This window comes from Ranitomeya variabilis, chromosome 1 (assembly GCF_051348905.1).
Source record: "Ranitomeya variabilis isolate aRanVar5 chromosome 1, aRanVar5.hap1, whole genome shotgun sequence".
Classification (NCBI taxonomy): domain Eukaryota; kingdom Metazoa; phylum Chordata; class Amphibia; order Anura; family Dendrobatidae; genus Ranitomeya; species Ranitomeya variabilis.
In genome coordinates, this window is record NC_135232.1 from 415,143,010 (window position 1) to 415,170,268 (window position 27,259).

Here is a 27,259-nt window from a genome sequence, read left to right on the forward strand (position 1 = left end):
CCGTACGGAAGCCATACGGATGACACATGGATAAATTTGTGCGTAATAGTCGCATCCTCGCATTGAATACGGAACAGTGGTTTGGGACAATTACTACGTATTACGGCCGTAAAAAACGGACCGTATTTACTTACGCCTAGTGTGACGCCGGCCTAAAGAGAGAGACCTATCACTCCAGGGGAGCAGGCTTGGAGATGCCGCTGGAGACCAGCCTGTCTGACTAGTCTTCCGTACAAATCGATCCCCAGTATCTATTAATCCCTTAATGACCACCAATATGCCTTTTAACGGCGGCAGTTAAGGGGTCTTATTCCTCAGCGCCGCTTTTTAACGGCACTGAGAAATAAGGGTATAGCACTCCCAGCGTAGGAAAATCTCCGGGGTCTTGATAAAGTTGAAAATAAAAATTAAGATTTTTTTCCCAAAAAAAATTGTCTTCGCCCCTGATTTTACATTTTCAAACAGGGAAATCAGTAAAAATGGCACCAAAACATATCCCATAGTTTCTGCTAAAGTGGCAATACCCCATATGTGGCTGTACAGCACTGCTTAGCCACATGGTGAGGTTCGGGAGGGAAGGAGCGCTATTTGACTCTGGGAGCACAGATTTTCCTAAAACAATTTGCGGACTCCTTATACAGAGCCCCTAAGTGCTTATTTGTACTGTAGCCTGACAGCGTTGTAGGAGGGGACGTCACATTTCTCTAGTTGTGTTTCTTCAGTCTGCAATCAGTCCTGACACGTGACTGTAATATGCATTAATTAAATCTTGTACCTTGTCTCTTTAAGAAAGATGAGATGTAGAGAATTGTGGGTAGTTACAGAGAGGAGGGGGAGAAGTTACTTTCACTTTGTCATGCATGCAGAGACAAGCTTATGCAACGTGCTAAAGAGAAATAAAGATAATGAAGATTTACTAGTGTGGATTACTTACAAAGTGTGGACACTACAACTGGCGACGAGGATGGGATGAAAATCTTCTGCTGCAGTGAGTACTAATCCCTATTTTACTGATCCACACGGCTGCACCACTGAAAAACTTCATCATGGCTGAATACTTACACAGTTTCCCACAGTTTGATATGACTGATGTCACTAATCTCTCCCATAACTGGAGAAAATGGTTGAGCAGATTTGAGAACTTTCTAGAAGCCATAGATATAAAAGAGGAGAAAAGAAAGAAAGCATTACTTTTACATTGTGCAGGCACAGGAGTCTATGATATCTACTGCACATTACCTGCATCTGAGACAGATACATACAGCGATTGCAGCAAAGCTCTCACTGATTACTTCAATCCCAAACAAAACATCAGATATGAGAGATACAAATTCAGAATTGCTAAGCAGCTTCCCGAAGAATCCATAGACACCTATGTCACACGACTGAGGGAGCTAGCACATGGATGTGCATTCACAGATATAGATGATGAAATCCTAACTCAGGTAATCGTCACCTGCTCATCTAACAAAATAAGGCGCAAAGCTCTGCAGCAAGATCTCTCTTTACATGAATTACTCAAAATAGCCCGTGCTACGGAAATAGCAGATCATCAGGCTACTACAATGGAGAATGGGGAAAAGTCACAGGTACATAATCTCGTGCATAAAAATACACAAGACAAACAAACCCCGAAACAGAAAAAATGCTATAGATGTGGACAGGAGTTCCCTCACCGCCTGGACAGATGTCCAGCTATAGGACAGACATGCAATAAGTGTGGAAAAGGGAACCATTTGGCAGCTGTCTGCAAATCAACACAATACAAGCCTTCTCTGCCTATGACACGGCCTGCAGATGTAAAAATGGTAAATCGGGATACAGAAGCATCTGGAGCAGAAAACTACGTGTTCACCACCTCTGCCACTGGCTCTGTACAGTCCCCCTGTATCACACTCCCAATCTGCGACACCAATATCACGTTTACAATAGATACGGGAGCGTCAGTGGACATCATAGACAGCACTACCTATGAGCAATTGAAGACAAAGCCAGTTTTGCAGCAAGTACATACTAATAACTAAAATCTTCCCATATGGATCTAAAATACCTCTAACTACCAGAGGGCAGTTTGATGTTGAACTGAGCTATAAAGACAATAAGCAGAAAACTACCTTTCATGCGTTACAAGGATCAGGAGGCTGTCTTCTCAGCTATCACACTGCCTTGAAGCTAGGTCTCATCCAAATTATCCATACCATAACTGATCCTGCGGACATGGATATACAAACCATGGTGAATAATTTTCCCTCCCTATTTAGTGGCTTGGGGAAACTAAAAGACTCTCAAGTACATCTTCATGTGGACGATAGTGTTCGCCCAGTGGCCCAGTCACATAGGCGCATTCCATTTCACCTGAGAAGGAAAGTAGAAAAAGAACTCCAATTCCTCATGGACGAGGACGTTATCGAAACCGTTACTGGGCCCACTCCCTGGGTCTCACCACTGGTGGTAGTTCCTAAACCAAAGGCTCCTGACCAGGTGAGATTGTGTGTTGACATGCGCCTACCCAACACTGCCATTCAGAGAGAAAGACATATCTCACCCACAATTGATGACATCATTCATGTGTTAAATGGAGCGACCGTCTTTTCAAAACTCGATCTCAATAAGGGCTATCACCAGTTTGAGCTGAGTCCAGAATCCAGATATTTGACAACATTTTCCACACATGTGGGCCTCAGAAGATATAAAAGATTGACTTTTGGGGTCTACTCTGCAGCGGAAATTTTTCAGGATGCAATAAGGGGCGTTATTCAGAACATTTCAAATGCCTTTAATTACAGTGATGACATACTGGTGTTTGGCAAAACTCAAGCTGAACACAATCGTGCTCTATATGCCGTCTTTGAATGCCTCCTCTCTGCTGGACTCACCTTAAACAAGGAAAAATGTGAATTTGATAAAAATTCATTAGAGTTTTACGGTCATATTTTTTCGGCAAAAGGGGTACAACCTGATCCCAAGAAAGTGGAATCCATTAAATCAGCCTCAATTCCACAAGATGCCAGTGAAGTACGCTTGTTTCTTGGAATGGCCAGTTATTGTGCTAGATACATTCCAAACTTCTCAACAATTAACAGTCCATTAAGGGAACTTACAAAACAGAGTTGTGTTTTTCAATGGTCTCCAGACTGTCAAAATGCATTTGAAACAATCAAAACTGAACTTTGCTCAACAACCACAATGGCCTATTTTGATCCAGCTCTCCAAACTGAGCTAATTGTGGACGCCAGTCCCGTGGGGCTGGGTGCCATCTTAGCACAATATAAAGATAACAATCAAAATCCTCAGATTATTTCTTATGCAAGTAAAAGCTTAACAAGCACGGAACGGAAATATTCACAACCTGAAAAAGAAAGCTTGGCAGTTGTCTGGGGATGCGAACATTTTCACTTATTTCTGTATGGAGCTCCCTTCACTGTTGTCACAGATCATCAAGCACTCCTTACGATCTTTGGAAATCCCAGAGCTAAAATGCCTGCACGCATAGAACGGTGGGGTCTACGTCTACAGGACTACAACTACAAAATTGTCCACAAGCCTGGAAAATTCAGCAATCCCGCTGACTATCTGTCAAGACATCCGATGACTGATGATCTACCTGAGCATTCCGCCATTGAAGAATACATATGCTTCATTACAGCCCATGCAGTACCAAAAGCTCTTTCCATTGATCACTTTGTGAACGCCACAACAAGTGACAAGACACTACGTGCTTTAATACAAATCATCCGAAATCGAAGGTGGCATGAAATTCAAAGAGAAAAATTTCCCGATCCTGAGATTGATCTGACAGAATTAAAACTATTCTCAAGTGTACGGTATGAACTATCTGTCACTGAGGAATGCCTCATCCTTCGAGGTACCAAATTGGTTGTACCTAAGACTCTGCGCAGCTTAGTAATACAGATAGCGCATGAAGGTCATCTGGGAATTGTTGGCACAAAGAAATTACTCAGAGAAAAAGTGTGGTTCCCAAACATGGATCAATTGGTGGAAGAGAAAGTTAAACACTGTTCCACCTGCCAAGTTATCACTCCATCATCACAGCTGGAGCCTTTACAAATGTCACCTCTACCCACTGCTGTCTGGGAGGAGGTGGCAGTCGATATATATGGACCGTTACCAAATGGCCAATACATTTTAGTAACAATTGACGAATATTCCAGATACCCTGTCATTTCTTTTATCTCTTCAACATCTGCTACTAGTGTGATACCAGAACTGGATAACATATTTTCAGCATATGGCATTCCAAGAGTGGTCAAAACGGACAATGGACCTCCATTCAATGGACACGTGTTCACACAATTTGCTGAATACTTGGGGTTCAGTCACAGAAAAATCACACCGTGCTGGCCGCAAGCAAATGGAATAGTCGAACGCTTCATGCGCACCATGGGGAAACGAATCAAGGCAGCTAGCCTGGAGCACACCCCACTGAAACAGTCATTGTACAAATTCATGCGCAATTACCGCAATACACCACATTCTACTACCAATGCTGCTCCAGCGCATCTAATGTTTGGCAGAACTCTGCAAATACGAATCCCTGACATAGTCAGTCGTCCTGTACCAAGTGACTCCTCTGTGCGCCTAGCAGACTCTTCCAACAAACAAACCATGAAACACTATGCAGACAGAAGGCGAAGGGCACAGCCAAATGCTATCAAAAGAGGTGACGTCGTTGTGGTGCGTCAGAGACCAACCAACAAGACTTCAGCTGCATATTGTCCCGCAAAATACAACGTTATTGACAAGAAAGGCAGCATGGTCACGGCTGAGAGGGATGGACACTCCATAACTCGAAACTCTTCACATTTCAAAATTATTCCTCAAAATAATGACAATGGACATTCTCTGGGGGAAGATTCGGCACTCAACAGTGGAGAGAATCACCAGTAGGCAATAAGTTCTTCATTAATGGACACCATCGCTGAGCCCAGACGTTATCCATCAAGAGAGAGAAGGGCTCCATCCAGACTTATTGAAGAAGCGTGACTTCTTTTCTTTAACAGGGCAAAATGGACATACGTTTTCTTGGACATTTTTCTTGTTGCATCATTAGTTCATGTTATTTTATTTTAGTTTTATTCGTTAAAAAAAAAAAAAAAAAAAAAGGGGATGTTGTAATATGCATTAATTAAATCTTGTACCTTGTCTCTTTAAGAAAGATGAGATGTAGAGAATTGTGGGTAGTTACAGAGAGGAGGGGGAGAAGTTACTTTCACTTTGTCATGCATGCAGAGACAAGCTTATGCAACGTGCTAAAGAGAAATAAAGATAATGAAGATTTACTAGTGTGGATTACTTACAAAGTGTGGACACTACAGTGACAATGATGGGTTGCAGTTTGAAATGTAATTATGCCGATTGTTATCACATTCTAGGAGAACCCCTTTAATATAATGTAAACTGGTCAGTTTTATTGCTTTTGGCATATCTGAATGCTGTATCAATCCATGCATAATATGAAGGCTGCAGCTAGTCATGACCTGATCATTAACCCCTTCACGCCACAGCCCTTTTCGTTTTTGCGTTTTCGTTTTTCGCTCCCCTCCTTCCCAGAGCCATAACTTTTTTCTTTTTCCGTCAATATGGCCATGTGAGGGCTTATTTTTTTGCGAGACGAGTTGTACTTTTGAATGACACCATTGGTTTTATCATGTCTTGTATTAGAAAATGGGAACAAAATTACAAATGTGGTGAAATTACAAAAAAAGTGCAATCCCACACTTGTTTTTTGTTTGGCTTTTTTGCTAGGTTCACTAAAAGCTAAAACTGACCTGTCATTATGATTCTCCAGGTCATTACAAGTTCATAGACACCAAACAAGTCTAGATTATTTTTTATCTAAGTGGTGAAAAAAAATTCAAAGCTTTGCTAAAAATAAAAAATTGCGCCATTTTCCGATCCCCGTAGCGTCTCCATTTTTTGGGATCTCGGGTCAGGTGAGGGCTTATTTTTTGTGTGCCGAGCTGACGTTTTAATGATAGCACTTTTGTGCAGATACGTTCTTTTGATCGCCCGTTATAGCATTTTATTGCAATGCTGCAGCATCCAAAAAAAACGTAATTCTGGCGTTTTGAATTTTTTCTTCTCGCTATGCTGTTTAGTGATCAGCTTAATGCTTTTTTTTATTGAAAGATCGGGCGATTCTGAACTCGGCGATACCAAATATGTGTAGCTATGTAGCTGAAATGCAGGCTTGCTATGAGCACTGACCACAGGGTGGAGCTCACAGCAAACCGGCATCAGTAACCATAGAGGTCTCAAGGACCTCTATGGCTACTATCCTGATGCATCGCTGACCCCCGATCATGTGACGGGGTTTGGCGATGCGAGGATTTCCGGCCTTGCGGCCCGAAGCGCTGGTTAATTGCCGCTGTCAGCGCTTGACAGCGGCATTTAACTGGTTAATAGCGGCGGGTGAATCCCGATTTCACCCGCCGTTATTGTGCGCACATGTCAGCTGTACAAAACAGCTGACATTTCGTGACTTTGATGTGGGCTCACCGCTGGAGCCCACATCAAAGGGGGAGACACGACATGCGCCGTACTAGTACCGGCATGTCGTGAAGGGGTTAAAAGCAGTTGTCCAGGACTGACATACATTATATATATATCTATTCGATTATATATATGCAGTATATACTGCAGAGTACCACTTTTACTGTCCTGTATACTACACTATGTTCCAAATTATTATGCAAATTACATTTTTCTCAGATTTTCCTAAATGGTCGGTGCAAATGACAGTCAGTCTAAGAAAAGTCATCACCCGTTAGATTATACATCGAATTTTATTGAAGAAACCTCCCACTGATAACAGTATAATCTCCAAAATGAATAAAAACTCAAAATGCACTGTTCCAAATTATTATGCACAGTAGAATTTTTATACATTTGATATGTTTTAAAGAACTGAAAATGCTCATTTGTGGAATTTGCAGCATTTGGAGGTCACATTCACTGAACAAAAAAGCTATTTAACGCCAAAACATCCCAACAGGCCAAGTTATATGTTAACATAGGACCCTTCTTTGATGTCACCTTCACAATTCTTGCATCCATTGAACTTGTGAGTTTTTGGAGAGTTTCTGCTTGTATTTCTTTGCATGAAGTCAGAATAGCCTCCCAGAGCTGCTGTTTGGATGTGAACTGCCTCCCACCCTCATAGATCTTTTGCTTGATGATCCTCTAAAGGTTCTCTATAGGGTTGAGGTCAGGGGAAGATGGTGGTCACACCAAGAGTTTATCTCCTTTTATGCCCATAGCAGCCAATGACTCAAAGGTATTCTTTTCAGCATGAGATGGGGCATTGTCAGCATGAAGATGATTTTGCTCCTGAAGGCACATTTCTGCTTTTTAGACCATAGAAGAAAGTTGTCAGTCAGAGAAACTCTATATACTTTGCAGAGGTCATTTTCACACCTTCAGGAACCTTAAAGGGCCTTACCAGCTGTTTCCCATGATTCTGGCCCAAAACATGACTCCTCCACCTCCTCGCTGACGTTGCAGCCTTGTTGGGACATGGTGGCCATCCACCAACCATCCACTACTCCATCCATCTGGACCATCCAGGGTTGCTCAACACTTATCAATAAACAAGACTGCTTGGAAATTAGTATTCATGTATGTGTGGGCCCAATACAACCATTTCTGCTTGTGAACACTGTTTAAGGGTGGCCGAATAGTAGGTTTATGCACCACAGCAAGCCTTTGAAAGAGCCTACACCTTGAGGTTCGAGGGACTCCAGAGGCACCAGTAGCTTCAAATATCTGTTTGCTGCTTTGTAATGGCTTTTTAGCAGCTGCTCTCTTAATCCGAGGAACTTGCCTGGAAGAAATCTTCCTCATTATGCCTTTATCAGCACAAACACATTTGTGCTTAGATACAGCCACAAATCTCTTAACAGTACGATGATCACGCTTATGTTTTTGGAAAATTTCTAATGTTTTCATCCCTTCACCAAGGCATTGCACTATTTGATGCTTTTCAGCAGCAGAGAGATCCTTTTTCTTTCCCATGTTACTTGAAAACTGTGACCTGCTTAATAATGTGGAACATAATTTTTAAGTAGTTTTCCTTTAATTAGAATCACCTGGAAAACCAATTATCACGTGTTTAAGATTGATTTCAGTGATCCATTGAGCCCCGAGACACAATACCATCCACGAGTTTATTTGAAAAACAAAACAATTAAATCTTTATGACACTTAAATCCAATTTGCATAATAATTTGGAACACAGTGTAAATATAATTCTCAGTATCTGTAGTATATAGTATTATTTGGGGCAATTGGGAGGCATGGTCATTATTGAAGGGCGTGGCAGATGTCCGTAAAAATTTGGGTCAGTCTGTGAATTTTGGTCCACTTATCAAGGAAAAATTAAATATTAAGTTGGCAACCTTGCGCCCAGGTCATAGGTCAGACAATGTCCGAAGTGTCCCTATCTCCCTCATTATAGAGAATCTTCCGTCGGGGGTTCTGTCTGAATCACGTATTTCAGAGATTTACACTGAAACCCCAGTGTAAGCGCTCAGCACAGAGCGCAGGATAAATGTGGTTCGAGACTTAGGCTGGGGTCACACTTGCGAGTGTCGCAGGAGTCTGTCGCATCAATACCTGGCACTGCCGCCAGCACTCGAGACCGGAGCGTTCAGCTGCATAGAAATACATGCAGCCACACACTCCGATCCCGGGTATTGATGGGAGAGACTCGTGCAAGTTTCTCGTATTGCACTCGCAAGTGTGACCCCGGCCTTACTGCGATTTTTGGGAGGCAGAATGAATACATCAGCAGCAAGTTAAGAAGCAGACACAGGGAAAGGTCAGAGAGGCCCGGCGCCTGCGCACTGCAGTACTTTGCTCTGCCCTCAACAGGGCAGACAAAGTATGCCGGAGATGGAGCCCCGGCAAGAAGACAAGAAGACGACGTCATCGTATGAAGATAGGAGACGCTGGACCGGACCGCGACGCCCATCGGACCCGGACCGCAGCAAGACCACCCATGGGTGAGTATAATATAACCTTTATTTCTCATCTTTCAGGTTACATCAGGGGCTTATCTACAGCATTGCAGAATGCTGTAGATAAGCTCATGATGCAGGTGGCTGCAGCTCAAATACGATTTTGGGGGTGACAGACTCCCTTTAAACACCCACAGTGTGCACTGGCACCCGTCGTGACCGTTTCTGCAGGGTGTCAGCTATAATATACAGCTAATGCTCATAGAGCCGACATGATCGTTGTGCCATACATATACAGTAGGTGTTGTGAAAGGGTTAACCAAGGAAAAGGTAGTAGTTGTTTTTTTTTACTTTTTTCTTTCATTTTTACTCCTCTTATTGGACTTCAGCCTGTCTTTTAATCTGTGAAAATCCTGGTCTCAGCCTACAACTAAACTTCACAGGAGGACTTCAGCAGTCTTCAGGCTATGATAGCAATCCATTGGTAACCCGCGATAGCGTCAAGTGTGCACAAGGATTCAATTTAAGTGCTGCTGCCTGAAATGTAAAAGTTTAACATCCACTGCTGGGATTTGAGGCTGTTAGATAAAGATGCCAGCTATATAATATTGCTGGTATCTGCCGCATATGGAGGGAGCTCAGCTCCTGAGCCGCCTCCACAAGTGAATACCTATGGAAGTGAATTCAACGTCCTTTTGGGTTAACAATCCAATGAGTATTCTTTTCTAGAAAAGCTTCTTAGGCATTGTAAATAGGCATAACTTCTTTGAATAGGTTTTTCCTGATGAATCTAGGGGTAAGGGACATCTATATTCATTCCCAATGATGTACTGCGATGCCATCTTCACGCAGTCAAGTATGTAGTCACTGAGAATCTAGCAGGGGTCTGAGTGGCTACTACATTGCATATTATTTGCTTAGCCATTCAGCTGTGCACATATGTTTTCCTTGGCCCATACGAGTTATGAGGGGTCAGACAGCTGAGTCTACTGATCAGGAGCGCAGAGTTGGCCTAGCTGAGATTTTGGCTTGTGTTTGATATTTCTCCTTCATGGTCATTGAGCTGTTAGCTTTTTACTGGAAGGTCTCTTCACTGTTAAATACTGTCTGCCCTTTAAGGATTTGACACCTGTTTTGGAGCATAATAATATTGTTTCATTGTTGTTTCCTTTAGTGAAGACAGTGCTTTTATTGTTGTCCTGCGCAGATTTGGCCACCTGTTTACCAGACCTCTGTGTTCTGCTGTGATGAAATGACGATATTTTATGTTGTTATCCTTATTTCTTTTTGGAGCTATTATAGCACAGCTGAAGTGATAATAAGGGGTCAGTATTAATGCATGGCCCTTTGACCCCCAGAAAGGATTAGCATGAAACTGTTTTTTAGTCGAGTTCAGGACTTCAGGTTTGGCTGCCACTGCAACCTATTCATAAATATAGCTTTGGCTCTCCAAGTTATATTGCGTTTGGCACTGCATTTTTATTTCCCACAGGGCCGGACTGGAACGAAAAAGCAACCATGGCACACAATACACACACTGTACACACTTTAGATACATATATTGCACACACTTCAGATACACACACTGCACACAACAAATGTGTTGTTTTATTAGGGGCCCTTTACTAAACCATTTGTATTTCTATATTTCTAAGCAATCAAAGTTTGGAAATATAAAATGTCATTTATTAGGAAAGCTTTGTGACTACTACACAGAGGTAGAAACTGTTTGTAAGAAGTGTCAATGGAAACAAATCCTTTGTGCTTTTATAAATGTTATAATACCATGTGCCATTTGGTAGAAATTCTGGAAGGTAATGCATATTTTGAACCATAAAAATGCTTAGGTGGAACCTAGTAGGTATCCACTGTAAGTCTTAATTAGTATCCAACTGTAACCAGAATGAAAATCGAATTGCTGCTTCCATTTACCGATGTGCCACTAAAAAATAAGAGCTGGTATCTAACTGGTTGCTCTAGGCAGCCCCTCTACTTTCCCCTTACACCATTTTTGGCAACTTTTTCCCAGCATTGTTTTTGCTTTCTGTGAAAAACAATTATTGCGTACCAGATGAAAGAAAGTAGGAAACTTTAATGCAGGTGACACACTGATAAGAATGAAATCTATTGTGCCATCTTGGTATCCAGCAAATGACCATAATCAATTCTTGGTGAATAGAGTATTAATGAACATTCCATTCTGAAAGTCTGGTCAGGTTACAAAACTAGAATAATCAAATAGCAAAGTAGGAACGTGCTGGTCGTTCCCCCCCGGGAAGATATTCCTAGCACATTAAAGGGAACCTGTCACCCCGTTTTTTTCAGTATGAGATAAAAATACCGTTAAATAGGGCCTGAGCTGTGCGTTACAATAGTATATTTTTTGTCTCCTGATTCCCCACCTATGCTGCCGAAATACCTTACCAAAGTCGCCGTTTTCGCCTGTCAATCACGCTGGTCTGGTCAAAAGGGCGTGGTGAAATGGCTTTTTCTCCCCCACCTCTTGCTTATCTTCCCGGCGTTGGTGTAGTGTTCTGCACATGCGCAACTGCCAAATGCACTGCGCAGCGGCAGACAAAGAGCGCGATCTGCGCTATTCACCGGCTTTTCTGTGGCGGCGGCCATCTTCCTGAGGCCGCGCGTGCGCAGATTGAGTGCTCTGCTGCCCGGGGCTTCAGGAAAATGGCCACGGGATGCCGCGCGTGCGCAGATGGAGATCGCAGCGGCCATTTTCCTGAAGCAGAGATGCAAACTCGGCTTCAGGAAAATGGCCGCCGCGATCTCCATCTGCGCAAGCGCGGCATCCCGCGGCCATTTTCCTGAAGCCCCGGGCAGCAGAGCACTCCATCTGCGCACGCGCGGCCTCAGGAAGATAGCCGCCGCCACGGAAAAGTCGGTGAATAGTGCAGATCGTGCTCTTTGTCTGCCGCTGCGCAGTGCATTCGGCAGTTGCGCATGCGCAGAACACTACGCCAACGCCGGGAAGATAAGCAAGAGGTGGGGGAGAAAAAGCCATTTCACCACGCCCTTTTGACCAGACCAGCGTGATTGACAGGCGAAAACGGCGACTTTGGTAAGGTATTTCGGCAGCATAGGTGGGGAATCAGGGGACAAAAAATATACTATTGTGAAGCACAGCTCAGGCCCTATTTAACGGTATTTTTATCTCATACTGAAAAAAACGGGGTGACAGGTTCCCTTTAATTTTCTACATATGACATCTTATTATGAGTATTGAATCTTTTTGGAGCTTTTTTCTTCATATGCTTTTAAAGGAGTGAAAAACAGACAATTAAGTGAAGATCTGCTCTTGTGGATCTATTAACATGTTCTTATATGACTGTGGGACAGGTTCATTGGTAAGGTTTTCACCATGTTTCATAAATGCTAAAACTAAAATAACATTATGATTTGCCAGGTCATTTCGAGTTCATAGACACCAAAACATGTGTAGCTTTTTTTAAATGGTGAAAAAAACTTCCAATGTTTGTAAAAAAAAAAGTTAAAAATTGTGCCATTTTCCGATACAAGGAGTGTCTCCATTTTTCGTGATCTCGGGTTGGGTGAGGGCTTATTTTTTGATCGCCGAGTTGGAGTTTTTAATGATACCAATTTGGTGCAGATACGTTCTTTTGATCTCCCGTTATTGCATTTTAGTTCAATGTTGCGGCGACCAAAAAAATGTAATTCTGGCGTTTCCAGCTGTGCTATAGACAGACATGGAGAGGAGGGAGTCTCAGTGCTGGAATCCAAATTTCAAGAGTTAGCAGCAATAGAGCTGGAGGGTGCTGGTCCCGCTGGTGAATCACAGCACTGGATGCAGCAGAAAAAGGATTGTGCTGTAGATAGCACACCATCCAGGTAAAATTCACAAAAGTTTATTTAGTCCATGATAAAAAAAGAAAGAAGTCCATGATAAAAAAAGAAAGAAGGAAAAAAAATGTAAACAACATGATGTGTTTCTGGTACAGTGTGCACCCTTAGTCAAGGATATCAGAAGAGAAATACAAAAAGACATATAAAGAGGAATATCTAATCACAGTACAAACACTGATTGCATATCAAACACATCAGGTGAAAAAAAAAGGTGAGGAGAAACCACACCACAATCCGCAAGCTCAAAAAACAAATTGCAGAGCATATATCCAATATGACATGCAAAAATAGCTCCTATTCTGGATTTTGTTTGCAGCCACAAATGCGACAAGCGACCTTTCACATTTTGTGTTTTTCAGGCTGGAAAAGGTTGACTTTAATGAAGAGGGAAGCAGAGGTGTATCTAGGGTTCCTGGCACCCGGGGCAAGAATACAGTTTGGCGCCCCCCCCCCCCCCCCCCAGGACATATGCGATTTGCACACTTAGTCATGTACCCACGAGCCGCTCTCCCTAATACTCTCAATATTCAGTGAAAAACTGAGAGAAGCAGAAGAGAATCTCATTGTCACCGGACCATAAGTATGAAAATCACATATGAGAGAAGTGTCCATGTGACGACTACTGGAACCTGCCGAGCTGAATCCTGACATTGCAGCTTCTGAATTCTCACAACTAATGCACTGCACACTTTTAGGATTCTCCCTTGATGGTGGACAGTCATGTCAGCACAAGTATGTGATTTGTATACTTCTACCCACATTCCGACTAGACTGTCTCAGTTCATTTTCATTGAGTGAGGCCACACATATCTAGTTAGCACGTGACCGCACTTATGTAAATCGTGTGAATCCTGACAGTGTGCAGAGCGCACTGTGAGAAGTCAGAAGTCTGCAGTCACAAAGAATGACTGCAGACTCATTACAAACCTGGACATCCCCTTTAATTCTCCTAACATAAATAAAAACATGAGAATTAGTCAGTATCAAATAACATTTACATCCAGGTACCTTATAGATGACGTCGTCTCTGGAGTCGTTCTCCTTTTCTTCATCTTGTCCAGACCCCATGATGCGTTTTCTCATATACAGCCGTCTCTGCAGACTTCCATCTTCTCCGCTCTTTTGCAGAAAATCTCCACACGATGCCCTTAAAGATACAAGTGTCATAATAATGCTCCTGAATAAAAAATTGCCCCACTATATGCACAAAATATGACCCCCACACTGTCTCTCTTAGGCTATGTGCACACTTTGCGGGGTCCTCTGCGGGATCTCCTCGGCGCTGCACGCGGCGGTCCGGTTCCAAAGATGCTGTGCGAGAAGGGCCTTCGTGACGTCACGGTCATGTGACCGCGACGTCACGGTCATGTGACCGCGACGTCACCGCAGGTCCTGCTCGCACAGCAACCCTGCGACCGGACGGCCGTGTGCAGCGCTGAGAGGTGAGTATATCATTATTTTTTATTTTTATTCTTTTTTTTTTACACTAATATGGTTCCCAGGGCCTGGAGGAGAGTCTCCTCTCCTCCACCCCGGGTACCATCTGCACACGATCCGCTTACTTCCCGCATCGTGGGCACAGCCCCATGCGGGAAGTTAGCGGATCAATGCATTCCTATGTGTGCAGAATTGCAGCGATTCTGCACAAAGAAGTGACATGCTGTGGAATGTAAACCGCTGCGTTTCTGCGCGGTTTTCCTGCAGCATGTGCACAGCGTATTGCGGTTTCCATAGGGTTTACATGTAAATGTAAACGCTATGGAAACTGCTGCGGACCCGCAGCATCAAAATCGCCGCGGATCCGCGGTAAAACCCGCAAAGTGTGAACATGGCCTTATGGTACATGCACTTCACACTGACCTCTCCTTTCAATACCGGCCCCCTCTTCACACTGTCCTCTCATACTGTGTCCCCCTATAGGGATCAGTATTTATACTGTACTCTCTCATCACATTCCCCCTCCTTGGTAAACTGTCCCCTCCTGGCTGTGCCCTTACACTGTCCCCCCATGCTACGCCCCCACTACTCAGTTTCTATTCTGTGCCGTTTCTCCCCCATACTGTCTCCTCACACTATTCCCCTCCCTCCTCATACTGTCTCCTCTCACATCCCTCCTGTTCACCATACTGTCTCCTCATATATTTACCCCTTCACTTTGTATACTGCCTGCTCACCTGACTCCCCATTGTGTCTGCACACATCCCATCACCCTCACTCCCCGTACTCTGTACACATACATTTTTCGCATCGCTACTCATACTGTGTCCGCATACATTCCCCCATTTGCTCCTCATACTGTCTGCACCCATCCCCCATACTGTTTCCTCAGATTGCCCCCCATTCTCCTGTACGGTTTCCTCATATATGCCCATTATTTTCCTCTACCCAACCCCATCATTGCTCTCTTCACCACCTCCATCTTTGCCACCACCACTATCATTGCTTTCTCCCCACCACTCACCACATAATTTCCCATTCCACCACCTCCATCATTTCCTCCTTTGCCTTTTCCACCATATCCATCATTTTCTTTTCCCCCACTATCCCCATCATTGCCTTTTCCACCACCATCATCATTGTCCTTTCCGCCGCCATCACCATACTTGCCCATTCCAACACCTCCATCATTTTCTCCCCCTCCAATATCATCAGTGTGCTTTCCACCACCACCATCCTTGTCCATTCTACCACCTCCATCATTTCTTCCCCCCTCATTATTGCCCTTTCCACCACCTCCATGATTTCCACCTCCCCACCATCATTGCATTCTCCCCCCACCACCATCATTGCCCATTCCAATTTCCACCTCCATCATTGCCTCCCCCACCCCATCATTGCCCATTCCACCACCTCCATCATTTCCTCCCCCCACACCCATCATTGCCCATTCCACCTCCATCATTGCCCATTTCACCACATCCATCATTTCCTCCTCCCCCTCCATCCCAATTATTGCCCTCTCCCTATCAGCCCCATCATTGCCCTCGCCTCTCCTCTCTGTACACACACACACAAAACCATTTATGTCTCTGCATATTCACCCGCAGCGCTACGCATGCACGCACAAACACACACACATGTTGCGTACAGTATAATGGCCACACCTAATTACTCCTACACACGCGGCTGAGCTCCGTACACCTCGTACACACGTGGCTCCACTCCATACACCTTGTACACACGGGGCTCTGCTCCGTACATCTCGTACACACGCGGCTCTGCTCCGTACACCTCGTACACACGCGGCTCCACTTCATACACCTCATAGACACACACAACTCCGCTCCGTACACCTTGCACACACGGCTCCGCTCCATACACCTCATACACACGGCTCTGCTCCGTACACCTCATACACACGCGGCTCCGCTTCATACACCTCATAGACACACACGGCTCAGCTCCATACACCTTGTACACACGGCTCCACTCTGTACACCTTGTACACACATGGCTCTGCTACATCCACACAAACCACTCGTGACCCACACAAAAGCTTACCCTCGACCAGCACCATGACAACCAGCAGAGTCCTGCACTAGACGGAGGCCCTTGATCATGTGACTCCTGACTCCTCCCCTCCTGTGACTCCATCACAGGTCCTGTGCGCACAGAGCAGTGGCAGCCATAGTTGTGTGCGGCTCTCTGCAGTGGAGGGGCTCTGTTGTGAATTCTGCTTTTGGGCTCCCTCCGGTGGTTGTAGGTGGTAATGCAGTTGCCCCTGAGTTGCAGTCCTGGTCAGGTGTATCTGCTGATTGCAGTTCTGACTGGGGTATTTAGGCGTGCAGGATTCATTAGTCCTTGCCAGTTGTCAATTGTTGTTGGGAGGTGTTGGACCTCTGCTTGGTTCCTCCTGCCTTTCTGCCAAATGAGCAAAGATAAGTGTCTGTTTTTTTTTTCCTGTGGCACACATGCTATGTGCTTCACAATTCAGTGCTATTCTTTGTGTTTTCTTGTCCAGCTTAGATTGTGTCAGTATTTTCTCAGTCTTGTTGGATTCTCTGGAGTGGCAGATATACATTCCATGTCTTTAGTTAGATTGTGGAACTTTTTGTATTATTTGCTGTGGATATTTTTGGAAGGGTTTTAATACTGACCGCCTAGTAATCTGTCCTATCCTTTCCTATTTAGCTAGAGTGGCCTCTTTTGCTAAATCCTGTTTTCTACCTGCGTGTGTCTATTCTTCTCCTACTCACAGTCATTATTTGTGGGGGGCTCCCTATCCTTTGGGGGTCTGCTCTGAGGCAAGGTAGCATTCCTATTTCCATCTATAGGGGTATTTAGTCCTCTGGCTGTGTCTAGGTGTCTAGGGTATGTTAGGCACACCCCACGGCTACTTCTAGTTGCGGTGTTAGTTCAGGATTTGCGGTCAGTACAGGTTCCACCGACTACAGAGAAAGTTTCATGCGGCTCCAAGGTCACCAGATCATAACAGTGCAACTGGCCAATAATGAGTTAAATGCATCTCAGAAGAAGGGAAGAAAGGTGTTGAGCCATTTTTTTTTCTGCAGTCTGTTTTGTCTTCTCTTCCCTCTTTATTTATGAGTGGCTGAGGAGTCTTGTGCCAGCATGGATGTTCAGGAATTAGCTTCTCGTGTAGACCAGCTTGCTGCTAGGGTACAGGATATTTCTGATTATATTGTTCAGACTCCTGCTTTAGAGCCGAAGATTCCTACTCCTGATTTGTTTTTTGGTGATAGGTCCAAATTTTGGGGTTTTAAAAACAATTGTAAACTGTTTTTTGCTCTGAGACCACGATCCTCCGGTGATTCCATTCAGCAGGTTAAAATTGTCATCTCCCTGCTGCGTGGTGATCCACAGGATTGGGCATTTTCCCTGGAATCTGGGAATCCGGCCTTGCTTAATGTAGATTCCTTTTTTCAGGCTTTAGGATTATTATATGATGAACCGAATTCTGTGGATCAAGCGGAGAAAACCTTGTTGGCCCTGTCTCAGGGTCAAGAGGTGGCAGAATTGTATTGTCAGAAATTTAGAAAATGGTCTGTGTTGACTAAATGGAATGATGATGCTTTGGCGGCAATTTTCAGAAAGGGTCTTTCTGAATCCATTAAAGATGTTATGGTGGGGTTTCCCACGCCTTCCGGTCTGAGTGATTCTATGTCTCTGGCCATTTAGATTGATCGGCGTTTGCGGGAGCGTCAAACTGTGCGCGCTGTGGCGTCGTCCTTAGAGCAAAGTCCTGAGCCAATGCAGTGTGATAGGATTTTGTCTAGAACGGAACGACAAGGATTCAGACGTCAGAATAGGTTGTGTTATTATTGTGGCGACGCTTCTCATGTCATTTCAGTCTGCCCTAAGTGGACAAAAATGATCGCTAGTTCATTTACTATCAGTACTGTACAACCTAAATTTCTGTTATCGGTGTCCTTGATCTGCTCATTGTCATCATTTTCTGTCATGGCGTTTGTGGATTCAGGCGCCGCCTTGAACTTAATGGATTTTGAGTTTGCCAGGCGTTGTGGTTTTCCCTTGCAGCCTTTGCAGAACCCTATTCCTTTAAGGGGGATTGATGCTACACCTTTGGCTAAAAATAAGCCCCAGTTTTGGACACAGGTGACCATGCACATGGCGTCAGCCCATCAGGAAGATTGTCGATTTCTGGTGTTGCATAATTTGCATGATGTTATCGTGCTGGGTTTCCCGTGGTTGCAGGTACATAATCCTGTGTTGGATTGGAAATCTATGTCTGTGACTAGTTGGGGTTGTCAGGGGGTTCATAATGATGTTCCTTTGATGTCAATCTCCTCTTCTTCCTCTTCTGAAATTCCAGAGTTTTTGTCTGATTTTCATGATGTATTCGATGAGCCCAAGTCCAGTTCCCTTCCACCGCATAGGGACTGTGATTGTGCTATTGACTTGATTCCAGGCAGTAAGTTTCCTAAGGGCCGACTTTTCAACCTGTCTGTGCCTGAACATACCGCCATGCGGAGTTATGTTAAGGAGTCTTTGGAGAAAGGGCACATTCGGCCATCTTCTTCACCGTTGGGAGCAGGTTTTTTTTTTGTTGCTAAGAAGGATGGCTCCTTGAGACCTTGTATTGATTATCGCGTCTTGAAAAAGATCACGGTCAAGTTTCAATACCCTTTACCTTTGCTTTCCGATTTGTTTGCTAGGATTAAGGGGGCTAGTTGGTTTACGAAGATTGACCTTCGGGGGGCATATAATCTTGTTCGTATTAAGCGGGGTGATGAATGGAAAACTGCGTTTAATACGCCCAAAGGCCATTTTGAATAACTTGTGATGCCATTCGGGCTCACTAACGCTCCATCTGTTTTTCAATCCTTCATGCATGATATCTTCCGGACTTATATTGATAAATTCTTGATTGTATATTTGGACGATATTTTGATTTTTTCCGATGATTGGAAGTCTCATGTGGAACAGGTCAGGATGGTATTTCAGATCCTTCGTGACAATGCCTTGTTTGTGAAGGGGTCTAAGTGTCTCTTTGGGGTGCAGAAGGTTTCTTTTTTGGGCTTTATTTTTTCTCCCTCATCTATGGAGATGGATCCGGTTAAGGTTCAGGCCATTCATGATTGGATTCAACCCACATCCATAAAGAGCCTTCAGAAATTTTTGGGTTTTGCAAATTTTTATCGCCGTTTCATTGCTAACTTCTCCAGCGTGGTTAAACCCTTGACTGATTTGATGAAAAAAGGCGCTGATGTGGCGAATTGGTCCTCTGCGGCTGTCTCTGCCTTTCAGGAGCTTAAACGCCGATTTACTTCTGCTCCGGTGTTGCGCTAACCAGAAGTTTCTCTTCCGTTTCAGGTTGAGATTGATGCTTCTGAGATTGGGGCAGGGGCCGTTTTGTCTCAGAGGGATTCTGTTGGTTCTTGGATGAAACCGTGTGCCTTCTTCTCCCGCAAGTTTTCGCCTGCTGAACGCAATTATGATGTCGGCAATCAGGAGTTGTTGGCTATGAAGTGGGCGTTTGAGGAGTGGCGACATTGGCTTGAGGGAGCTAAGCACCGTATTGTGGTCCTGACCGATCATAAGAATTTGATTTACCTCGAGTCCTAGACAGGCTCGATGGTCCTTGTTTTTTTCCCGTTTTGATTTCGTGGTTTCGTATCTTCCGGGTTCTAAGAATATTAAGGCTGATGCCCTTTCTAGGAGTTTTTTGCCTGATTCTCCTGAGGTCCTTGAACCGGTCGGCATTCTGAAAGAAGGGGTGGTCCTTTCTGCCATTTCCCCTGATTTATGGTGGGTTCTTCAGGAATTTCAGGCTGATAGACCTGACCGCTGTCCTGTGGGGAAATTGTTTGTTCCTGACAGATGGTCTAGTAGAGTGATTTCTGAGGTTCACTGTTCTGTGTTGGCTGGTCATCCTGGTATTTTTGGTACCAGAGATTTGGTTGGTAGGTCCATCTGGTGGCCTTCGTTGTCACGTGATGTGCGTTCTTTTTTGCAGTCCTGTGGGACTTGTGCGCGGGCCAAGCCTTGTTGTTCCTGTGCTAGTGGGTTACTTTTGCCATTGCCGGTCCCTGAGAGGCCCTGGACGCATATTTCTATGGATTTTATTTCTGATCTTCCGGTTTCCCAGAGGATGTCAGTTATCTGGGTTGTTTGTGACCGGTTTTCTAAGATGGTTCATTTGGTGCCTTTGCCTAAATTGCCTTCCTCTTCAGAGTTGGTTCCGTTGTTTTTTCCGCATGTGGTTCATTTGCATGGTATTCCGGAGAATATTGTGTCCGACAGAGGTTCCCAGTTTGTTTCTAGGTTTTGCCAAATTTATTTACACACAAAAAAAGGAACAACAATTGCCACTGTGATAGTATGTAGAAAGGAACCCGACGTTTCGACCCTCCCGGGTCTTATTCATGGGGTTACTTAACTCTTTTGGTACACATATAAAGGTGTGGCAGTGTTAGAAGGCAAGACAATGGTCCTTTTAAGGCATAACCTTGTAAATCCAATGGTGGCTCCTATGAGATAAGTAGAGGAGTCCTGTTTAAGGTAGGCTGCGGGGGTTTCAGCTTGCAGAGCTGTCCTGTACTATCCTGGGTCCGGGGGTCAGCGGCGCATCCCGCGCCCAGCTGTGTGGTCCTGGATTGGCAGTCCAGGCGGGATGCGCCGCTGACCCAGGATAGTACAGGACAGCTCTGCAAGCTGAAACCCCCGCAGCCTACCTTAAACAGGACTCCTCTACTTATCTCATAGGAGCCACCATTGGATTTACAAGGTTATGCCTTAAAAGGACCATTGTCTTGCCTTCTAACACTGCCACACCTTTATATGTGTACCAAAAGAGTTAAGTAACCCCATGAATAAGACCCGGGAGGGTCGAAACGTCGGGTTCCTTTCTACATACTATCACAGTGGCAATTGTTGTTCCTTTTTTTGTGTGTAAATAAATTTGGCATATCCCCTTTTTCACATCATATCAACTTTGAGTGTGCGGTACTTTTTTCTCTACTATTGACTTGACCTCACGGTCTGATTTACCAGCACCTCTACCCTCTTGACCAGAGTGCACACCATTACCCTCGTTGATGTTTCTAGGTTTTGGCGGTCCTTTTATGCTAGGCTGGGCATTGATTTGTCTTTTTCTTCTGCATTTCAACCTCAGACAAATGGCCAGACCGAGCGAACTAATCAGACTTTGGAGACTTACACTATGTTCCAAATTATTATGCAAATTACATTTTTCTCAGATTTTCCTAAATGGTCGGTGCAAATGACAGTCAGTCTAAGAAAAGTCATCACCCGTTAGATTATACATCGAATTTTATTGAAGAAACCTCCCACTGATAACAGTATAATCTCCAAAATGAATAAAAACTCAAAATGCACTGTTCCAAATTATTATGCACAGTAGAATTTTTATACATTTGATATGTTTTAAAGAACTGAAAATGCTCATTTGTGGAATTTGCAGCATTAGGAGGTCACATTCACTGAACAAAAAAGCTATTTAACGCCAAAACATCCCAACAGGCCAAGTTATATGTTAACATAGGACCCTTCTTTGATGTCACCTTCACAATTCTTGCATCCATTGAACTTGTGAGTTTTTGGAGAGTTTCTGCTTGTATTTCTTTGCATGAAGTCAGAATAGCCTCCCAGAGCTGCTGTTTGGATGTGAACTGCCTCCCACCCTCATAGATCTTTTGCTTGATGATCCTCTAAAGGTTCTCTATAGGGTTGAGGTCAGGGGAAGATGGTGGTCACACCAAGAGTTTATCTCCTTTTATGCCCATAGCAGCCAATGACTCAAAGGTATTCTTTTCAGCATGAGATGGGGCATTGTCAGCATGAAGATGATTTTGCTCCTGAAGGCACATTTCTGCTTTTTAGACCATAGAAGAAAGTTGTCAGTCAGAGAAACTCTATATACTTTGCAGAGGTCATTTTCACACCTTCAGGAACCTTAAAGGGCCTTACCAGCTGTTTCCCATGATTCTGGCCCAAAACATGACTCCTCCACCTCCTCGCTGACGTTGCAGCCTTGTTGGGACATGGTGGCCATCCACCAACCATCCACTACTCCATCCATCTGGACCATCCAGGGTTGCTCAACACTTATCAATAAACAAGACTGTTTGGAAATTAGTATTCATGTATGTGTGGGCCCAATACAACCATTTCTGCTTGTGAACACTGTTTAAGGGTGGCCGAATAGTAGGTTTATGCACCACAGCAAGCCTTTGAAGGAGCCTACACCTTGAGGTTCGAGGGACTCCAGAGGCACCAGTAGCTTCAAATATCTGTTTGCTGCTTTGTAATGGCTTTTTAGCAGCTGCTCTCTTAATCCGAGGAACTTGCCTGGAAGAAATCTTCCTCATTATGCCTTTATCAGCACAAACACATTTGTGCTTAGATACAGCCACAAATCTCTTAACAGTACGATGATCACGCTTATGTTTTTGGAAAATTTCTAATGTTTTCATCCCTTCACCAAGGCATTGCACTATTTGATGCTTTTCAGCAGCAGAGAGATCCTTTTTCTTTCCCATGTTACTTGAAAACTGTGACCTGCTTAATAATGTGGAACATAATTTTTAAGTAGTTTTCCTTTAATTAGAATCACCTGGAAAACCAATTATCACATGTGTTTAAGATTGATTTCAGTGATCCATTGAGCCCCGAGACACAATACCATCCACGAGTTTATTTGAAAAACAAAACAATTAAATCTTTATGACACTTAAATCCAATTTGCATAATAATTTGGAACACAGTGTAAATATAATTCTCAGTATCTGTAGTATATAGTATTATTTGGGGCAATTGGGAGGCATGGTCATTATTGAAGGGCGTGGCAGATGTCCGTAAAAATTTGGGTCAGTCTGTGAATTTTGGTCCACTTATCAAGGAAAAATTGAATAGTAAGTTGGCAACCTTGCGCCCAGGTCATAGGTCAGACAATGTCCGAAGTGTCCCTATCTCCCTCATTATAGAGAATCTTCCGTCGGGGGTTCTGTCTGAATCACGTATTTCAGAGATTTACACTGAAACCCCAGTGTAAGCGCTCAGCACAGAGCGCAGGATAAATGTGGTTCGAGCCTTAGGCTGGGGTCACACTTGCGAGTGTCGCAGGAGTCTGTCGCATCAATACCTGGCACTGCCGCCAGCACTCGAGACCGGAGCGTTCAGCTGCATAGAAATACATGCAGCCACACACTCCGATCCCGGGTATTGATGGGAGAGACTCGTGCAAGTTTCTCGTATTGCACTCGCAAGTGTGACCCCGGCCTTACTGCGATTTTTGGGAGGCAGAATGAATACATCAGCAGCAAGTTAAGAAGCAGACACAGGGAAAGGTCAGAGAGGCCCGGCGCCTGCGCACTGCAGTACTTTGCTCTGCCCTCAACAGGGCAGACAAAGTATGCCGGAGATGGAGCCCCGGCAAGAAGACAAGAAGACGACGTCATCGTATGAAGATAGGAGACGCTGGACCGGACCGCGACGCCCATCGGACCCGGACCGCAGCAAGACCACCCATGGGTGAGTATAATATAACCTTTATTTCTCATCTTTCAGGTTACATCAGGGGCTTATCTACAGCATTGCAGAATGCTGTAGATAAGCTCATGATGCAGGTGGCTGCAGCTCAAATACGATTTTGGGGGTGACAGACTCCCTTTAAACACCCACAGTGTGCACTGGCACCCGTCGTGACCGTTTCTGCAGGGTGTCAGCTATAATATACAGCTAATGCTCATAGAGCCGACATGATCGTTGTGCCATACATATACAGTAGGTGTTGTGAAAGGGTTAACCAAGGAAAAGGTAGTAGTTGTTTTTTTTTACTTTTTTCTTTCATTTTTACTCCTCTTATTGGACTTCAGCCTGTCTTTTAATCTGTGAAAACCCTGGTCTCAGCCTACAACTAAACTTCACAGGAGGACTTCAGCAGTCTCCAGGCTATGATAGCAATCCATTGGTAACCCGCGATAGCGTCAAGTGTGCACAAGGATTCAATTTCAGTGCTGCTGCCTGAAATGTAAAAGTTTAACATCCACTGCTGGGATTTGAGGCTGTTAGATAAAGATGCCAGCTATATAATATTGCCGGTATCTGCCGCATATGGAGGGAGCTCAGCTCCTGAGCCGCCTCCACAAGTGAATACCTATGGAAGTGAATTCAACGTCCTTTTGGGTTAACAATCCAATGAGTATTCTTTTCTAGAAAAGCTTCTTAGGCATTGTAAATAGGCATAACTTCTTTGAATAGGTTTTTCCTGATGAATCTAGGGGTAAGGGACATCTATATTCATTCCCAATGATGTACTGCGATGCCATCTTCACGCAGTCAAGTATGTAGTCACTGAGAATCTAGCAGGGGTCTGAGTGGCTACTACATTGCATATTATTTGCTTAGCCATTCAGCTGCGCACATATGTTTTCCTTGGCCCATAGGAGTTATGAGGGGTCAGACAGCTGAGTCTACTGATCAGGAGCGCAGAGTTGGCCTAGCTGAGATTTTGGCTTGTGTTTGATATTTCTCCTTCATGGTCATTGAGCTGTTAGCTTTTTACTGGAAGGTCTCTTCACTGTTAAATACTGTCTGCCCTTTAAGGATTTGACACCTGTTTTGGAGCATAATAATATTGTTTCATTGTTGTTTCCTTTAGTGAAGACAGTGCTTTTATTGTTGTCCTGCGCAGATTTGGCCACCTGTTTCCCAGACCTCTGTGTTCTGCTGTGATGAAATGACGATATTTTATGTTGTTATCCTTATTTCTTTTTGGAGCTATTATAGCACAGCTGAAGTGATAATAAGGGGTCAGTATTAATGCATGGCCCTTTGACCCCCAGAAAGGATTAGCATGAAACTGTTTTTTAGTCGAGTTCAGGACTTCAGGTTTGGCTGCCACTGCAACCTATTCATAAATATAGCTTTGGCTCTCCAAGTTATATTGCGTTTGGCACTGCATTTTTATTTCCCACAGGGCCGGACTGGAACGAAAAAGCAACCATGGCACACAATACACACACTGTACACACTTTAGATACATATATTGCACACACTTCAGATACACACACTGCACACAACAAATGTGTTGTTTTATTAGGGGCCCTTTACTAAACCATTTGTATTTCTATATTTCTAAGCAATCAAAGTTTGGAAATATAAAATGTCATTTATTAGGAAAGCTTTGTGACTACTACACAGAGGTAGAAACTGTTTGTAAGAAGTGTCAATGGAAACAAATCCTTTGTGCTTTTATAAATGTTATAATACCATGTGCCATTTGGTAGAAATTCTGGAAGGTAATGCATATTTTGAACCATAAAAATGCTTAGGTGGAACCTAGTAGGTATCCACTGTAAGTCTTAATTAGTATCCAACTGTAACCAGAATGAAAATCGAATTGCTGCTTCCATTTACCGATGTGCCACTAAAAAATAAGAGCTGGTATCTAACTGGTTGCTCTAGGCAGCCCCTCTACTTTCCCCTTACACCATTTTTGGCAACTTTTTCCCAGCATTGTTTTTGCTTTCTGTGAAAAACAATTATTGCGTACCAGAGGAAAGAAAGTAGGAAACTTTAATGCAGGTGACACACTGATAAGAATGAAATCTATTGTGCCATCTTGGTATCCAGCAAATGACCATAATCAATTCTTGGTGAATAGAGTATTAATGAACATTCCATTCTGAAAGTCTGGTCAGGTTACAAAACTAGAATAATCAAATAGCAAAGTAGGAAAGTGCTGGTCGTTCCCCCCCGGGAAGATATTCCTAGCACATTAAAGGGAACCTGTCACCCCGTTTTTTCAGTATGAGATAAAAATACCGTTAAATAGGGCCTGAGCTGTGCGTTACAATAGTATATTTTTTGTCTCCTGATTCCCCACCTATGCTGCCGAAATACCTTACCAAAGTCGCCGTTTTCGCCTGTCAATCACGCTGGTCTGGTCAAAAGGGCGTGGTGAAATGGCTTTTTCTCCCCCACCTCTTGCTTATCTTCCTGGCGTTGGCGTAGTGTTCTGCGCATGCGCAACTGCCGAATGCACTGCAGAGCGGCAGACAAAGAGTGCGAGATGCAAACTCGGCTTCAGGAAAATGGCCGCCGCGATCTCCATCTGCTCACGCGCGGCATCCCGTGGCCATTTTCCTGAAGCCCCGGGCAGCAGAGCACTCCATCTGTGCATGCGCGGCCTCAGGAAGATAGCCGCCGCCACGGAAAAATCGGTGAATAGCGCAGATCGTGCTCTTTGTCTGCCGCTGCGCAGTGCATTCGGCAGTTGCGCATGTGCAGAACACTACGCCAATGCCGGGAAGATAAGCAAGAGGTGGGGGAGAAAAAGCCATTTCACCACGCCCTTTTGACCAGACCAGCGTGATTGACAGGCGAAAACGGCGACTTTGGTAAGGTATTTTGGCAGCATAGGTGGGGAATCAGGAGACAAAAAATATACTATTGTAAAGCACAGCTCAGGCCCTATTTAACGGTATTTTTATCTCATACTGAAAAAACGGGGTGACAGGTTCCCTTTAATTTTCTACATATGACATCTTAGGGCTGTCCCACACGTCCAGATAATTACGGTACCGGAAAAAATCGGTACCGGAGTTATCCGTGTCCGTGTGCCCGTGAGCTCACGTAGGCCATACGTGCGGCACACGTGTGCCGCCCGTGTGCCGGGTGGGTACCACACGGAGCGTGCAGGAGACAGCGCTAAAGTTTAGCGCTGTCCCCTGCATCGTGCTGAAGCCGCGATTCATATCTTCTGTGCAGCAGCGTTTGCTGCATAGAAGATATGAATAATAGTGTTTAAAAGAAAGATCTATCTGTCCGCCGCCCTCCCACCCCCTGTGCGCCCCCCCGCTGTTCTGAAAATACTCACCCGCTTCCCTCGTTGGCTGTCAATGCTTCCTGGTCTGGCCGCTCCTTCTACTGTATGCGGTCACGTGGGGCCGCTCATTTACAGT